Genomic DNA, 17,468 nt, shown 5'->3' with positions numbered 1-17,468 from the left:
GCGTGTTATTGCCCCCCCCCCCGGCAGCAGCTTCGCCGTTTCCCCCGGACAAGGGTCCACCTCCAAGTTCAACAATTTCTTACTCTTTACTTTGTCTGTCGAGGCTTGACGTCTCTAAAAGGGTTTGACCTGGAATGCTGTGCATGTCCATCCAATATCGCATACAATATAAAGTGGCATGTTTAATTCAAAATGTTGTACACGGGGAGATCTCAGAAATGAACCTCGCCTCCTAACCTTTCTGGAAAGACTCAAGACATGGCTTTTCAGGCAAGCCTTCCCGAACTCCACCTAACACGCACCATCAATAAATTCTCTGCTCAGAAGCTGTATATATTGTATATACAGGTGGCCCGCCGCTCCGGCGGCGCGTGTTATAGCCCCCCCTGGCAGCAGCTTCGCCGTTTCCCCCGCCATTTCCTCCTTCCCCTTTGCCAACTGTTAACTAGTCTTAACCTCATTCACTACATCTATGCAGACGATGTTCAGATTCTTATTCCCATAACAGAATCTATTAACAAAGCCATCGCACTTTGGAACAACAGCTTACAAGCCATCACTAATCTCCTCAACAGTCAAAGCATGAGATCTTATTAAGAAACTGACATTATCCTCAACAAATTCTTACTCCTAGCAAAACCTCTACCAAGTAAGTACACAGGGGTCTGTATTTTCATACCCCAGTGCTTGCTGTTTGAATACCGCTCTTGCCGTACCGACCCGCAGGGACCACCTAGGGACACAAGCTGTGGAGGAAAAGAAACTAACCAGGATTCCCTCAGTAACGGCGAGTGAAGAGGGAAGAGCCCAGTGCCGAATCCCCGCCTGTCCGGCGGGCGCGGGAAATGTGGCATACGGAAGACCGCCTCCCCAGCGCCGCTCGGGGGCCCAAGTCCTTCTGATGGAGGATCAGCCCGCGGACGGTGTTAGGCCGGTAGTGGCCCCCGGCGCGCCGGGACCGGGTCTTCTCTGAGTCGGGTTCTTTAGGAAATCAGCCCAAAGCGGGTGGTAAACTCCGTGTAAGGCTGAATACTGGCACGAGACCGATGAAACAGCTAGTAGCAATCGGAATCTCTGGATTGGCGCTCGCCTGGTTCAAATTGTTGCTAACCAACAGAGGTTATAAGGTAAAAATCCAGAACAAAGAATCACCACGCCACGACTCGGCCATCGGAGTCCCACAAGGTTCCTCTTTATCCCCTAAACTCTTTAATATTTACCTCCTACCACTCTGCCGACTCCTTACCAACCTCAATTTAATACACTTTCTCTATGCTGACGACATCCAGATCCTGATCCCCATCAAAGAATCATACACAAAAACCCTCGAATACTGGGATTCCTGTCACCTAGAAATCAAAAGCCTCCTCAAAAACCTAAATCTGGTACTAAACTCCTCTAAAACTGAAGTATTACTCATAACTCCTGACAACAATCTCACAGCTTGTCTCCCAACCAACCTACAAACTACTCATGTGAGGGATCTAGGTGTGCTAATCGACAATTAACTAAACTTGAAATCCCATATCAATAAAACCACCAAAGACTGCTTCTATAAACTGCAAGTTTAAAAAAGGATAAGACCACTCTTCCACGCCAAAGACTTCAGAACCATCCTCCAAGCCCTCATTTTCTACTACTGCAACTCTACATTACTTGGACTCCCTTCCTCATACACAAAACCACTCCAAATGGTTGAAAACGCAGCAGCCCGTCTACTAACAAACACTAGGAAAGGAGGCCACATTTCCCCAGTCCTAAAAGACCTCCACTGGTTACCAATTCAGTTCAGAGTCATTTACAAATCCATCACCTTGATATAAGAAATCATTCACCAACACACCATAATCGACCTACAAATTCCTCTTCGTTTATTCAAATGCACAAGACCCACCAGGGAAGCCTACAGAGGATGCAATGCCGGTATAAATAAATAAAATCAATAAGTACGTAAGGGAAAGTGGAAAAAAACTTTCAAGAGCGAGTTCAAAAGGGCGGGAAACCGTTAAGAGGTAAACGGGTGGGGTGCGTGCAGTCCGCCTGGAGGATTGAACCCGGAGGGTTCGGTGGGACCGGGGTTTCGGCGGATCCCCCACCCCTTTCGCGGGGGGGGGCGGGGAACGCCTCCCGGACGGCCCCGGCCCCGTCCAGGAATAATAAAAATAAAGTAAAGCAATAAAATCAATAAGTACGTAAGGGAAAGTTGAAAACAACTTTCAAGAGCGAGTTCAAAAGGGCGGGAAACCGTTAAGAGTTAAACGGGTGGGGTGCGTGCAGTCCGCGGCCCCGGCCCCGTCCAGGAATAAAAAAAATAAAGGAAATCAATAAAATCAATAAGTACGTAAGGGAAAGTTGAAAACAACTTTCAAGACCGAGTTCAAAAGGGCGGGAAACCGTTAAGAGTTAAACGGGTGGGGTGCGTGCAGTCCGCGGCCCCGGCCCCGTCCAGGAATAAAAAAAATAAAGGAAATCAATAAAATCAATAAGTACGTAAGGGAAAGTTGAAAACAACTTTCAAGACCGAGTTCAAAAGGGCGGGAAACCGTTAAGAGTTAAACGGGTGGGGTGCGTGCAGTCCGCCTGGAGGATTGAACCCGGCGGGTTCGGTGGGACCGGGGTTTCGGCGGATCCCCCACCCCTTTCGCGGGGGGGCGGGGAACGCCTCCCGGACGGCCCCGGCCCCGTCCAGGAATAAAAAAATAAAGTAAATCAATAAAATCAATAAGTACGTAAGGGAAAGTTGAAAACAACTTTCAAGACCGAGTTCAAAAGGGCGGGAAACCGTTAAGAGTTAAACTGGTGGGGTGCGTGCAGTCCGCGGCCCCGGCCCCGTCCAGGAATAAAAAAAATAAAGGAAATCAATAAAATCAATAAGTACGTAAGGGAAAGTTGAAAACAACTTTCAAGACCGAGTTCAAAAGGGCGGGAAACCGTTAAGAGTTAAACGGGTGGGGTGCGTGCAGTCCGCCTGGAGGATTGAACCCGGCGGGTTCGGTGGGACCGGGGTTTCGGCGGATCCCCCACCCCTTTCGCGGGGGGGCGGGGAACGCCTCCCGGACGGCCGCAACCGGCTCCGTGTCGGCTGGGAAGGCCCAGGGGGGGCAGGTGGCCCGCCGCTCCGGCGGCGCGTGTTATAGCCCCCCCTGGCAGCAGCTTTGCCGTTTCCCCCGCCGTTTCCTCCTTCCCCTTTGCCAACTGTTAAGTAGTCTTAACCTCATTCACTACATCTATGCAGACGATGTTCAGATTCTTATTCCCATAACAGAATCTATTAACAAAGCCATCGCACTTTGGAACAACAGCTTACAAGCCACCACTAATCTCCTCAACAGTGTAAACCTGGTCCTCAATGCCTCTAAAACTAAACTCCTCTTCATTTCCTACAAGCAAGAAAACCTCCCATCTCAGATCCATCACAAACACCTTCTCACCCACAACCATGTGAGAGACCTGGGAGTAATTATAGACAACCGTCTTCACCTAAAGAATATGATCCAAACCACAACTATAAGATATAATATTATATCTTAATGGGCCTCGACAAAGGAAACTCTTTCCTATTGATCTTGTTAGACCTTTCCGCAGCGTTCGACACGGTCAACCACGCCATCCTCCTAAACCAGCTTTCGTCCATAGGAATCAGCGGCACCGTCCTATCCTGGTTCAAAACGTTTCTCAATTACAGAGGTTACAAAGTTAAACTCCAAAACAAGGAATCCTCAAGATTTGACTCTGTCATAGGAGTCCCTCAAGGTTCTTCATTGTCTCCGACCCTATTTAATATCTATCTTCTTCCTCTCTGCCAACTTCTTACCGACCTCAATCTAAAGTACTTCCTTTACGCAGATGATATTGAAATCATCATCCCTATCAAAGACACATACTGTAAAACTCTTGAGTACTGGGAAACATGCCACCAGAAAATCAAACAAGTAGTAAACAACCTACACCTCATCTTAAACTCATCCAAGACAGAAATCCTACTCATCTCTCCTGAAAACAATATCTCCAACACTACTCTTCCCACCAACCTACCTACCACACAAGTTAGAGAGTTAGGAGTGATAATAGACAACCGGCTAAACTTCAAGGCACATATCAACAAAACAACCAAAGACTGCTTCTATAAACTCCAGGTTCGGAAGAGGATAAGACCTCTTTTCCATGCTCAAGACTTCAGAACGATCATCGAAGCAGTCATTTTTGCGAAATTAGACTACTGCAGTTCCCTATTGCTAGGTCTGCCCTCATCCTATTCCAAACCACTACAGATGGTTCAAAATTCAGCAGCCCAATTACTAACAGGCGCAAGAAAGAGAGACCACATATCTCCCATTCTGAAAGAGTTACATTGGCTACCCGTCCACTTCCGTATCATCTATAAAGCCAGATGTGTCATCTTCAAAACTATTCATCAACGCATCTTATGCACTTTAGCTGATGACAAAGGAATCGGAAAATCTCTCAGAAATAAGAATACGCGTGGGAACACAAGGTCTGGATGAACAGGCACATCATTGGAGGACAGAGGTCAATCCCAGCTAGGGACACAAGCCGCGTAGGAAAAGAAACTAACCAGGATTCCCTCAGTAACGGCGAGTGAAGAGGGAAGAGCCCAGCGCCGAATCTCCGCCACTCCGGGTTCGGGGATCTGAACCCGACTCCCTTTCGATTGGCCCAGGGCGACAGAGGCCTTCGCCCGTCCCTTCGGAACGGCTCTCGCCTATCTCTTAGGACCGACTGACCCATGTTGAACTGCTGTTCACATGGAACCCTTCTCCACTTCGGCCTTGAAGAAGAATGCTCAGTCTGTTTAAAATAAGAAAATGAACGGACCCACTCTGAAGGACCATGCTCAGTCTGTTTAAAAGAACAAAATTAACGGACCCACTCAAGGACTATGCTCAGTCTGTTTAAAAGAACAAAATTAACGGACCCACTCTGAAGGTCAATGCTCAGTCTGTTTAAAATAGCAATATCAACAGACCCACTCTGAAGGACAATGCTCAGTCTGTTTAAAATAACAAAATGGAACTGCCCAGCTAGGGACACAAGGCCTGGAGGAACAGGCATATCATTGGAGGACAGAGGTCAATCCCGGCTAGGGACACAAGGCCGGGAGGGACAGGCAGGCACAGCAATGGAGTTAAAACACCAGTAGGAACACAATGCCTGGAGGTACAGGCAGGAACAGCAACGGAGTTAAAACACTTGTGGGAACACAAGGGCTGCACAGTAGATGCCGGTCAGGCACAGCGATTCATGTCAAGAACATGTGCTGCAGTGCTTACATTATCTTGAGCATAGGAGGCAATTGGAACTGCTGCAAGGCTCCTTTCAATAGCTTTTATTCATCTTGCCATTCACAAGGAAAATCGGGAAAGCCAAGCAATGGCAGGTTTACTTTCAAAAACACTAGCATTTCCATCAAGACCGGTGACAGCCTTGAGCGGTGAGGGCTCATGATATCCCCTGTCATTGAAAAAACACGTTCACTGGGCACACTGGTTGGTGGACATGACAGATATCCTTCAGCCACTTTGGCTAGGTGTGGCCAGACAGTGGACTTGTGTGCCCAATATGCCAGCGGATCTGTCTGCGTGTTCTCTATCGGCTCTGAGAGATACCGTGTCACTGACAGCTCTGCTGCTGTCTCCTCCTGTGCTTGGGAGGGCTGAGAGTCACTCAATCCAGTTACTTTCTCTCTCGCCCGTTGCACAACTGATGTATCTTTATGGCCAACATGCCTTGGGCGTTCTGACGTTGAGGTGGACGCACTAATAATAGTATCTGTCACTGACACAGTCCTTCTCCTGCCAGGGCTAGCAGCAGCACAACTCTGTGACGTGCCTGCTGTTTCCACCTGTGCTTCAAGCCTAATCTGTCTCCGCCTATGGTGCTCCTGTTCACGGACCTGTGCTAACAACAGCTCCTTCACAAATGACAGACAATTGGTCTGTAGGGCGAGTTTACCTTTCACATGGGGATCACAGACAGAGGCGAGCATGTATGTGCTGTCCTCTGTTAAAGGCCTTAATCTGTCTTTCACCTGCTGCTGCAAAACGTCCACACACTGCAGCACCTCAGCAGTCATTCCCTCTTGCCGTTTAATGCCTTCCAAATGGTCATCCAGGAATTTCACAATAGGGATGATGTCAGCCAAGGTGGAACTTCTGGAACTCAGCTCCTCCGTGACGTCCTTGAAGTGCTGCAGGATTTTTAACAGCTGACTCATGACTAACCAATCGTGATGCCCTAGGGGATTCTGTACACCTATGTCTATTGTACCAGAAAGTTCATGAAGGGGTGTCTGCAGCTCCAATAACCTCTCCAGCATCATAAAGGTGGAATTCCACCGGGTGGGAACGTCTTGAATGAGACGCTTCTCTGCCATATCCAAATCAGTCTGCTTTTCTCGGAGAACCTGCCCCGCCCTGACACTTCTGTGGAAGTGTGCTGCTATGTTCCTGCACTTGTGTATTAACCGACGCAGGTATTCAGTCTCCTTGTCCTTGGACTCCAAGCCCAAACCTGACTTCACTACCAGATGCAGAGTGTGTGCAAAACATTGGATGTTCTTAAACCGCCCATCGCTTATTGCCTTAACCATGTTTGCACCGTTGTCTGTGACAAAAAAGCCTGCCCGCGTTTTACTGTCTCGCTGGTGTACTTTCCAGCTCGCCAGCATCTTTCTGATGCATGCTAGAATATTGGCAGCGGTATGGGAATGGTCCGTCAGGTGGGTGTTCAGTAAAGCCCACCTCCACCCTGATGCTTGTTCAGTAATAGAGCTGCTGGCTGCCCCTGCCTCTGCCATGTCCCACCAGTGTGCTGTCAGAGAGAGGTAAGAGTGTGCAGCATTCATGGCGGTCCAGATATCGCAGGTGAAATGCACTCTTCCGTCTGCCTTTCCTAGCAGTGCTTGCACGCGACTGACACAGTGCTTGTACAGGCTGGGGATGACCTTTCTACTAAATGTGGTTCTGGAGGGGACTTTGTAATTTGGAAGTACGACCTTCAAGAAACGTTTGAAACCCACATTCTCCACTAACTGCAGGGGCTGGTCATCAAGGGCAATCATTTCCCCAATGCTCCTGGTTACTACTTTTGCGGCTGCCTGCCTCCTACCCCGGGATAGCGTTACCGCACTCCACCCCATTTCCTCCATGGTGCATTGTCGCTTCTCCCACATGTCAGTGGGTTTCTGGCCTGCCGCCTGACTGCTAGAAGGGTATGAGGGTGTGGGCTGACTCTGCTGCTTTCCTACCACTGCACCCTGGTTGGAAGGGGAAGGGGTCCCCTGACGGAAAATGCTACCATCCCCAGATGGCAGTAATCTTGTTGGGTGTTGCCTCTTAATATGATACTCCATGCCAAAATTTGACAGATGTCCCAGTTGCTTGCCTCTGCTAATATCCCTGGCACAGTAATTACACCGAGCGTAACGCGGGTCTTCTGTCACTTTAAAATGTGCCCAGATCGCAGATTTCTTTTGTGATCCTCCTCTCTTTCCCGCCCTGGGGGTGGATGGTGGCACTGGAGTTGAGGTACTACTGGGTGTGGGTGGTGCACCCACTGCACCCGGCGAAGCAATGCCAGCGGGGGCAACAGTCACCCTCTGTCTCCCTTCTGACAGCTCTTCCTCCTCCTCGATATCAGTGGAATGTCTCCCCTGCCGCAGATTTCTGGAGGTGGAGGCTAAAACAGGACTAACTGACAATTCTACCGAAGATTGCTCAGGTATTACATCTTCCGTTTCTGATGAGAATCCCATCCAAGAAGATTCTTCTTCTGAATCAGAAGCTAACAGTGCCAGCGCTACCTTGTCACCGCGAAGTTTTGCAGGACACTTCTGTCCCCTGGCTGCTCTTGGGTGTGTAACTTTTGTCTGGCTAGACTCTGCCTCCTCTTCACTCTCCTCCAAAACTACAGTGCCAGAAACACGTGCTGGCGATTGCAAAGTTTCATGGTCTGATTTCTTTTTTTTTGCCATGGAACTGCCATCCCCTACAAAGACGTTTGATTGCGACAGTTGCCTTTTTACCTGTACTGGTGGTGTTGCGCTGGTGTCTTTTGCGGTGCCTCCGCTGCCATTCCCACTAAGTCGCTTGCATCTCCCTTTCCCTGACATTATGGATTTAATGTCAATGAGTACTAGTGGTAACACTGCCCACTGTCCCACAATAATAATGTTCGGTCAGTTTAAAATAACTAAATTAACAGACCCACTCAAGAAGAATGCTCAGTCTGTTTAAAATAACAAAATGAACGGACCAATTCAAGGACAATGCGGTTAAGTCTGTTTAAAAATAGCAGATTGAACAGACTCGCTGAAGGGCAATGTTCACTCTGTTTACAATGCCCACTGCCTCACTGCCTGCCTGGCAATGCACGGAATGTGTCTGTCTGTGTGCACTGCAGTGCACATAGAACTAAAGTAGATATGAGGCAGAGTACTCCCAGCCCTGGAACTGCTGCCCACCCAGCACTGAACCACTCAAGGAGAATGCTTTTAAGTCTGTTTAAAAATAGCAAATGTAACAGACTCGCTGAAGGGCAATGTTCACTCTGTTTACAATGCCCACTGCCTCACTGCCTGCCTGGCAATGCACGGAATGTGTCTGTCTGTGTGTGTGCAGTGAGTGCACAAAGAACCAGCTTCCTTTTCAGTAGATATGAGGCAGAGTACTGCCAGTGCCAGCCCTGGCACTGCCCACCCAGCACTGAACCAGTCAAGGACAATGCGGTTAAGTCTGTTTAAAAATAGCAGATTGAACAGACTCGCTGAAGGCCAATCTTCACTCTGTTTACAATGCCCACTGCCTCACTGCCTGCCTGGCAATGCACGGAATGTGTCTGTCTGTGTGTGTGCAGTGAGTGCACAGAGAACCAGCTTCCTTTTCAGTAGATATGAGGCAGAGTACTGCCAGTGCCAGCCCTGGCACTGCCCACCCAGCACTGAACCAGTCAAGGACAATGCGGTTAAGTCTGTTTAAAAATAGCAGATTGAACAGACTCGCTGAAGGCCAATCTTCACTCTGTTTACAATGCCCACTGCCTCACTGCCTGCCTGGCAATGCACGGAATGTGTCTGTCTGTGTGAGTGCAGTGAGTGCACAGAGAACCAGCTTCCTTTTCAGTAGATATGAGGCAGGGTACTCCCAGCCCTGGAACTGCTGCCCACCCAGCACTGAACCACTCAAGGACAATGCGGTTAAGTCTGTTTAAAAATAACAAATTGAACAGACTCGCTTAAGGCCAATCTTCACTCTGTTTATGCCCACTGCCTGCCTGGCAATGCACGGAATGTGTCTGTCTGTGTGTGTGCAGTGAGTGCACAGAGAACAAGCTTCCTTTTCAGTAGATATGAGGCAGGGTACTCCCAGCCCTGGAACTGCTGCCCACCCAGCACTGAACCACTCAAGGACAATGCGGTTAAGTCTGTTTAAAAATAACAAATTGAACAGACTCGCTTAAGGCCAATCTTCACTCTGTTTATGCCCACTGCCTGCCTGGCAATGCACGGAATGTGTCTTTCTGTGTGTGTGCAGTGAGTGCACAGAGAACAAGCTTCCTTTTCAGTAGATATGAGGCAGAGTACTGCCAGTGCCAGCCCTGGCACTGCCCACCCAGCACTGAACCACTCAAGGAGAATGCTTTTAAGTCTGTTTAAAAATAGCAAATGTAACAGACTCGCTGAAGGGCAATGTTCACTCTGTTTACAATGCCCACTGCCTCACTGCCTGCCTGGCAATGCACGGAATGTGTCTGTCTGTGTGCACTGCAGTGCACATAGAACTAAAGTAGATATGAGGCAGGGTACTCCCAGCACTGGAACTGCTGCCCACCCAGCACTGAACCACTGAAGGAGAATGTGTGCACTCTGTTTACAATGCCCACTGCCTCACTGCTTGCCTGGCAATGCACGGAATGTGTCTGTCTGTGTGTGTGCAGTGAGTGCACAGAGAAAAAGCTTCCTTTTCAGTAGATATGAGGCAGAGAACTGCCAGTGCCAGCCCTGGCACTGCCCACCCAGCACTGAACCACTCAAGGAGAATGCTTTTAAGTCTGTTTAAAAATAGCAAATGTAACAGACTCGCTGAAGGGCAATGTTCACTCTGTTTACAATGCCCACTGCCTCACTGCCTGCCTGGCAATGCACGGAATGTGTCTGTATGTGTGTGTGCAGTGAGTGCACAGAGAACAAGCTTCCTTTTCAGTAGATATGAGGCAGGGTACTCCCAGCCCTGGAACTGCTGCCCACCCAGCACTGAACCACTCAAGGACAATGCGGTTAAGTCTGTTTAAAAATAACAAATTGAACAGACTCGCTTAAGGCCAATCTTCACTCTGTTTATGCCCACTGCCTGCCTGGCAATGCACGGAATGTGTCTGTCTGTGTGTGTGCAGTGAGTGCACAGAGAACAAGCTTCCTTTTCAGTAGATATGAGGCAGAGTACTGCCAGTGCCAGCCCTGGCACTGCCCACCCAGCACTGAACCAGTCAAGGACAATGCGGTTAAGTCTGTTTAAAAATAGCAGATTGAACAGACTCGCTGAAGGGCAATCTTCACTCTGTTTACAATGCCCACTGCCTCACTGCCTGCCTGGCAATGCACGGAATGTGTCTGTCTGTGTGAGTGCAGTGAGTGCACAGAAAACCAGCTTCCTTTTCAGTAGATATGAGGCAGGGTACTCCCAGCCATGGAACTGCTGCCCACCCAGCACTGAACCACTCAAGGACAATGCGGTTAAGTCTGTTTAAAAATAACAAATTGAACAGACTCGCTTAAGGCCAATCTTCACTCTGTTTATGCCCACTGCCTGCCTGGCAATGCACGGAATGTGTCTGTCTGTGTGTGTGCAGTGAGTGCACAGAGAACAAGCTTCCTTTTCAGTAGATATGAGGCAGAGTACTGCCAGTGCCAGCCCTGGCACTGCCCACCCAGCACTGAACCACTCAAGGAGAATGCTTTTAAGTCTGTTTAAAAATAGCAAATGTAACAGACTCGCTGAAGGGCAATGTTCACTCTGTTTACAATGCCCACTGCCTCACTGCCTGCCTGGCAATGCACGGAATGTGTCTGTCTGTGTGCACTGCAGTGCACATAGAACTAAAGTAGATATGAGGCAGAGTACTCCCAGCCCTGGAACTGCTGCCCACCCAGCACTGAAACACTCAAGGAGAATGCTTTTAAGTCTGTTTAAAAATAGCAAATGTAACAGACTCGCTGAAGGGCAATATTCACTCTGTTTACAATGCCCACTGCCTCACTGCCTGCCTGGCAATGCACGGAATGTGTCTGTCTGTGTGTGTGCAGTGAGTGCACAGAGAACAAGCTTCCTTTTCAGTAGATATGAGGCAGAGAACTGCCAGTGCCAGCCCTGGCACTGCCCACCCAGCACTGAACCACTCAAGGAGAATGCTTTTAAGTCTGTTTAAAAATAGCAAATGTAACAGACTCGCTGAAGGGCAATGTTCACTCTGTTTACAATGCCCACTGCCTCACTGCCTGCCTGGCAATGCACGGAATGTGTCTGTCTGTGTGCACTGCAGTGCACATAGAACTAAAGTAGATATGAGGCAGGGTACTCCCAGCACTGGAACTGCTGCCCACCCAGCACTGAACCACTGAAGGAGAATGTGTTCACTCTGTTTACAATGCCCACTGCCTCACTGCCTGCCTGGCAATGCACGGAATGTGTCTGTCTGTGTGCACTGCAGTGCACATAGAACTAAAGTAGATATGAGGCAGAGTACTCCCAGCCCTGGAACTGCTGCCCACCCAGCACTGAACCACTCAAGGAGAATGCTTTTAAGTCTGTTTAAAAATAGCAAATGTAACAGACTCGCTGAAGGGCAATGTTCACTCTGTTTACAATGCCCACTGCCTCACTGTCTGCCTGGCAATGCACGGAATGTGTCTGTCTGTGTGCACTGCAGTGCACATAGAACTAAAGTAGATATGAGGCAGGGTATTCCCAGCCCTGGAACTGCTGCCCAGTGCCCACCCAGCACTGAACCACTCAAGGAGAATGCTTTTAAGTCTGTTTAAAAATAGCAAATGTAACAGACTCGCTGAAGGGCAATGTTCACTCTGTTTACAATGCCCACTGCCTCACTGCCTGCCTGGCAATGCACGGAATGTGTCTGTCTGTGTGCACTGCAGTGCACATAGAACTAAAGTAGATATGAGGCAGAGTACTCCCAGCCCTGGAACTGCTGCCCAGCCAGCACTGAACCACTCAAGGAGAATGCTTTTAAGTCTGTTTAAAAATAGCAAATATGAGGCAGAGTACTGCCAGCCCTGCCTGGCACTGCCCAGGATAAAATGTACAGACTCACTCAATAAGAATGTTCTTTTTTTTTTTTCCCTAACAAAGAATCTGTTCTGTGTTGTCTATCAAATCTGGTTCTGTTCTGTGTTGTCTATCAAATCGGGTTCTGCTATCTTCTCTGCCTCAGCCTGCCTAAGCCCACCCTGCACGATCCCGATCCCGATCCCACCTCCCCACTGAATCGCTGACAATGTCCGTCAGTCCTCGTGCTGCTGCTGCTTTTATAGTGCTGCTGGCTCGTCAGGAAATCCTCAGAGAAGCACGGAATGACAGCGCGATTCGCTGCATTCAGTGCTTCTCTGAAAAGGTGAACGCAGATTCGCTGCGTCCCGGTATCCATGCCGACCTGTCCCACCCTTTCCTGTGAGTCACTGAGACTCACAGGACAGGGTCAGACAGGTTGGCATGGTTACCGCAGGGGCGCCGCCATTTTCAGGTAATCCGGGGCTCCGAGCTCGAGTTGCAGGTAATGGCGGCGAGAAAGCGCGCGCATGGCGATTCGCCATATCCGACATATCTATGTTCATTTATGTCGGAAATCTGCTCGTATACGCCCCATCTTTTTTTTAAGTTAAAAAAAAATATTGAGTTGCGTTTTCCATATGCGGTCAATCCGAATGCACATCCCTAATAGCCAGTCTCCTTGATTTTCATTCTTAAACAGCACTAACTTCCAATGTGTTCACTGCATGATGGGTAACTTGAGAATTTCAATCTGTGTCAGCAGCATTGAGACGAATATATTTCTCAGTCTCTTTTTGGGAACAATTTTCAAAGCCCTTGAACCTGATAAAATCGGTATTATCTGGCTAAAATGGCTTAGCTGAAAACTGACTTTCTGTGCGCAGTTAAAAGTACTCGCCAGCTTTCACTGCACACAAAAAGAGGCTTTCCAGGCTGGCCCAGTTGCTCAGAAGCAGTACTGTCTACTGCCATTAGGAAAGCCCTGGTTCAGTCTCCAAGTTGGGTCTTCCACTTCCCAGGTCAGCTAAGGCTGGAAAAGCAGGGCACCCTAAGGTTTTGTGAGGCGTGTTAGATATGTAGTAGTGTGAACATTCTCTGGCCTATGCAATACGGTGTCTGGAGGCAATGTGAGAATGAAAGTGTAGTCGCCCATCCCCTTAGCGGCTCTCCTCAAAGTGCTGGAAGAGGACAGAGTGGCATAGGAGTCATGGCAGGACCCAGGTTGCTGGACCACCACATTCAAAATGAGCAAGCTGGCATCAAAAGCCATATGAAAATTCAGGGAATTATAGTGATTGTAATTATAATACACTGCTTCCCTGTCACTGAGTGGTGTCAGCACCACATGCATGCTTGCAGTTAGTTGCCTCCATCATGTTAGGTCCGCAACCTCATGAAAGTTTCTTCTGAGGTCCTTCCCTTGTAGCCAGCTATTAGTAAGGATGACATAATTCCTCATTTGTATTTTCATGACTCGTAGCACCCGACAGAAACATCTGGAAAAATGGTGTTGCCCCATTCTGCAAAGTAACATGCCACATCAATGAGACTACCAAAGCATCGAATACAAAAAGAGCAAAGGACAGCATAATAGTGAGGGCACATGGCTTGATTTTCCCCAGTTAATTTTGACTGGAAAGTTGTGAACAGTAGCAGACATTAGCTTTTAGATGAACCGCAATTGTAGGTTGAAGAAAAATATTCTCCAAGGAATGATATTGAAATGCATTTCTTGAAACATTTTTGAAGTTCATGAAAGTACTTGGATTATGCATTAATGAATGGCAGATATGTAAAAGGATGTTCTTTCTGCCCACTTTATACTTTCAAAATTCTAGAATCTCTGATTTCTTATGTGAATGTTAATAGGAATATGAATATTCATAGACTTCATAAAAATTATGGCCCAGATGTCTCCATATAAGTTATATCTGTGAATTCTTAGTGTGTTTGAATTTTTCAAAGATTATGACAGTTGGTTCACAGGAAGCATTTATTCACTCAGAAGCATATTGAGAATGTGGACACAATTTAAAGAAGGGTCACAAAAATATTACATGGCCTGCCCAATGAACCTTTCATGGAGAGATTTTCTGGCCTGTGTGCTAAGCATTTTTTTTTACCATAAACGCAAAATGGAAAAAAAAAATCATTTAATAATGTATCAGGCTGTTAAAGAGCTAAAAATGTAGGCAAAGGAGAGATATGACATAAAAATTCATATTTCCAGCAGGCTTTTAATAAGTTACTAGACAAAACCTTTAGTAAAGAAAGAGAAGTTCCAAAGGAATATGGGAAAATACTTTTTCAATGAGAGGGTGGCAGCATCCAGGACAACATTTCAGAAAATGGTGGTAGGGACAATACTGCAGAATGCAAGCATACCTGAGGCATGCAGGAGTAAAGAGGCTGAACTATTTCTCTGGCTGCACAGTATGCAGGTAGAAAAAGGTCCTTGACTTTTGTCGACTCTGTTACAGTGTTTTGCAGTGAGCACAGCCTAGGAGCTGCTATTTGGGGAAGGATGAACTGACCAGCCAGTCTGTGGATGTTAACAATCTTCCCTGAAACTCCCATTTTTTTGAGAGCCTGAGTTCCATTTAGATTCATTGGATTTATTTCTATCTATTCTTCTATGTGCAAGTGAGGAGTGTACTGTATCTTTCTGATAGCAAAGAGTGCTTTCCATTTCTACTATCAATTGAATATTTTCCGCAGAAATGCCACTGCATTTTATGCTCTGTTGATTCAAATAGTCTATTTAAACTAAGTCTGTGTACAAACAGATAATGCATTTACCTTCATTTCACATTTTAAAGGATTTGTAAGGCAATTTCTGCTCTTCCTAAGCACTTCCAGTCCAAGTTTCACTCTATTTTTGACACATTTTAAAGGAGTAATTTAAGAAAACAAAACTGAAAGTAAAATTATTTCCACCTCTGAGACAGCTTTCTGCTTTATTTACCTGCATCTGATCAATGTATTCATGTGGCAATCTGCATATTTTGTACTATATTTGAAGCAGGTACCTTTGGTTTTCACGCAAACAGAAAACAAATGCAAAGGGCAAACCAAATTATACTGGATGGATGGGTGTCAATGACTTTATTATGATTTTAGAATATGGTATCTGTTGGATTTTATGTGTTTTAAAGTTGTTATTTTTACGCTTTATTTGATTGATCTATAGGAATGAGAGGTAATTTACAAATAGTTGAATTCAATAGCCATTAGGGAGCTATACGAAACTAAAGGGTGACCTTAATCCTCTGACAGATAATTCTTTTGCCATACTTTGCCTTGTCAACTCTAGAGCTCATTACATTTTCTTGTCTGTATTAAAGAATATGGAGTAATAGCTACAGAAAAGACCTTTAATCTGATAGATTACAGGTAAGACATATTAATGAATGAGCTTTTGCCTTCTACTGAACTTGATGCCTTTAATTTCATAAACTTTGTTCTGTAATAATAAACACAAGTCTAAGTGCTTGTAACTGAAACCTTTCATGCATAATATTAAGCATGCACAAAAACAACCTGTTTTTCAAATAAAACACACCTGGGTAGTGTTTTGCAGCTACATAAACTCTACCAATTGCAAACTGTTGCATAAACTTATGCAGCATGCAAGTACATTTCTAACATGCCCCTGAAATGCTCCCAGTTTGCCTCTTTTCAAGCGGACAGATTTACTTGTGTTATGAATTCATATTTTTAGGTGGTTGGCTTTCATTTGCATGCACACAATTCCATCTTTTTGTGCTTGCAAATCCCAGCTAAGCTTTGTCAAATTTACTCCATATTTAATGTTCAGTTTTTTTTAATACCATATTTCTTTTTCCCTCTCATTACACACTGATTCTCTCTGCTGTATGAATCTGATGTACTACTGTATAATAACAAAAAATAATAATAACACAGCATCAATTCCTCCTTAAAACATAGTCATTTTGAATTCAGTTTACCCTACTGGAGACTGACAGCCACAACAATGAACTAGTGTGACTAGTGTGACTAATTGAATGTCATATCACATCTGAATGATTTCTTCTTTTCTGCCTCCTGTACCTGCTAACAGACTAAACAAGCTGCTCTGGCTCTGGACTTTCCATCATCTGTCAAATCTATTTTACTGCATACATAGCTGACATTCACAGTGTATTTCATTTACGAACAATTGTATTAACAAACATACTTCCTCTGAAGTCTGGTTGTATGGCAAACTCTTACCTTACTGTTAGGAAATACTCTTTGCAAAGCTGTTTGTATTTGTGAAAACTTTTGGAAATTCCATTTCCAAGAATGACCCAACTCATTTTAATGTTTTAAGTGATTGTACAGCACTTATTAATGTCAAGGCCAAAAGGAAACAATGATATTTACTTTGCACCCCTGTTTTATGTGAACCAGCATGATGTGACTGCTGTCTCGAATGCCGGTATATAAAAAAAATCTAAATAAATAAATAAATAAATAAATATTCCGAGTACTGAATAAACAGAAAATGTTGTTAGAAAGAAACATTATAATATGAGTATTATTGAAGTAATATTAGTTCTCTAATAATATCATACAATAATAGCTCTATTTTCTAGGAATCATTGCTTTCAGTGTGATAATTTTTTTTATTTAAAGAGGCTTTTTATCAAAAGGTTAGGTTGGAAATGAACCAGCACCTAGGATAGAAACAATTCGGTTTTTTATTTTATTAATCTCCATCTTTGACTCCCTTCCCCCAATCCCTTTTCCTAGAAAACATGAATGACCAACTTCAGGAACTCTTGCAGCCTGAAGACTGGAGACCTGGCATCTGTATGGTGCATGCTGAGTGCCACTCATGTATGCCAAAGTCCTGAAAGCTGGAAACCTGAACCATCATCTTCTGTGCTGCAGTGTATAGTGTTCCTATTTGAGCCTTAATTAATAGTTATACATGTTTTTTTGCTTTTATGAACTAAAAAAATTAGGTTCCATATTCTGCTGCTGAGCAGCTAGTTAACAGGGTCATTTATCAAATCACGTTATGGCATTCTCACATGTGTTAAGGCATTTTCACCTGCGAAAAACACCTTTTAACGCACACGATAAGCACCATAATGCGCAGTGCGATGCAAATTTTTAAAAGGGGAGGGATTAGGGAGGAGTCGGGAGGTGGGATTTTGA

Source organism: Rhinatrema bivittatum, chromosome 3 (genome assembly GCF_901001135.1).
Source record: "Rhinatrema bivittatum chromosome 3, aRhiBiv1.1, whole genome shotgun sequence".
Taxonomy (NCBI): domain Eukaryota; kingdom Metazoa; phylum Chordata; class Amphibia; order Gymnophiona; family Rhinatrematidae; genus Rhinatrema; species Rhinatrema bivittatum.
This window is presented reverse-complemented; position numbering follows the sequence as displayed.